This window comes from Hevea brasiliensis, chromosome 13, assembly GCF_030052815.1.
Source record: "Hevea brasiliensis isolate MT/VB/25A 57/8 chromosome 13, ASM3005281v1, whole genome shotgun sequence".
Lineage (NCBI taxonomy): Eukaryota > Viridiplantae > Streptophyta > Magnoliopsida > Malpighiales > Euphorbiaceae > Hevea > Hevea brasiliensis.
In genome coordinates, this window is record NC_079505.1 from 26,609,026 (window position 1) to 26,610,471 (window position 1,446).

The 1,446-nt window shown below is 37.9% G+C and overlaps 1 non-coding gene across 1 annotated transcript; it reads left to right on the forward strand.

Moving 5' to 3' along the window:
* The first annotated feature begins 1,018 nt into the window (after nt 1-1,018).
* Nucleotides 1,019-1,125, forward strand: LOC131172261 (small nucleolar RNA R71). The gene has a single exon (XR_009142744.1). It is a non-coding gene; the product is annotated as a small nucleolar RNA R71 (small nucleolar RNA).
* Nucleotides 1,126-1,446: the final 321 nt, after the last annotated feature.

A 1,446-nucleotide genomic window follows, 5' to 3' on the forward strand; every position in this document is an offset into this window, starting at 1 on the left:
AAGCTGTGGCTTGTAGGGTTATGGAGGTATATACTTCTCTTCCTTCTCTTCAATTTTCTCTTTACATTTTTCTGCACTTTCCTTTTCACTTTCTTGTTTTTCACCCTCATCAGTTTCTTTCTCATTTTCTCTCTTGTCATTATTTTCACTCTTCTCATTATTTACAACTTTCCCACTTCTTAAAGTAATAGCTTGACACTACTCTCTTGGGTTTTCTGGTTGACTTGGAAGCTTTCCAAAAGACTTGGTACTTGAGGAAGATGCTTGTTGTGCAATCTGATTTTCCAGCATTCTGTTATGCGTTTGCATCTGTTCTAGCCTTGCTTTCATCTCTCTCATCTCCTCATCATGCTTATTTTGGTTAGCAAGAATCTGTTGTAATAAAGCTTCTGTGGTGGAACTTTGTTCTTGCTGTTTTGGTGGAGGATTCATATTTTTCTGCTGAAAATTAGGCAATGGTTGCCTATTTTGCTGATATGGGATTCCTTGTTGCTGTTGTGGTTGAAAATTCTGATTTGGAACTTGACTTTGCTGATTTCCCCATGAAAAGTTAGGATGATTCCTCCAAGTTGGATTATAAGCTTGAGAGTAAGGATTCCCCATTTGTTTGTTTCCATAATTACCAACATATGCAGCTTGCTCTCCATAGTCTACTCCACAGCTAGTAGTTCCCTATGCATAAGCGACTTGTTGTGAACTTGCAGATGATGATGATGAGCTAACCAACATACTTAAATCTTCCATCTTCTTAGCCAAGACATTTGTAAGTGCATCAAACTTTGCATTAATCATGTTGAATGGATCAAGGTCATACATTCCAGTAGCTTGCCTTTTTTGAGTTGGAGCTGGTCCTCTTGGACTACTCCAAAGATGAGTATTCTTTGCAATTTTCTCCAATAGCTCATAAGCTTCATCTTCATGCTTCATAATAAATTCTCCTCCTGTTTGAGCTTCAATAATCCCTCTGATTGCAGGAGTAACATTGGTGTAAAAATTCTGATTTATCATCCATTTTGGAATGGCATGATGTGGGCATTGTCTCTCTAATTCCTTCCATCTCATCCATGACTCATAAAGAGTTTCATCTTCTCTTGGTCTAAAAGCTGTCATTTCATTCCTCAATTCTTGAGTTTTTCCAGGTGGAAAATATTGTGCAAGAAATGCATCAGTGAGTTGCTCCCAATTTGTGATGGAGTTGTGAGGTAAAGAGTCAAGCCAATCCAATGCTCTATCTTTCAAAGAGAACGGGAATAGCTTCAATCTTGCTGCATCATCAGACACTCCAGGTTGTTTTTGCATATCACAAATCATAGCAAACTTCTTTAGATGTGTGTGTGGATTTTCAGAAGAATGTCCCCCGAATTGGGAATTTTGAATCATTTGAAGAACTCCAAAATCCATCTTGTAACTATTTGCATCAATTCTTGGTCTTGCTATGCTTTCTCT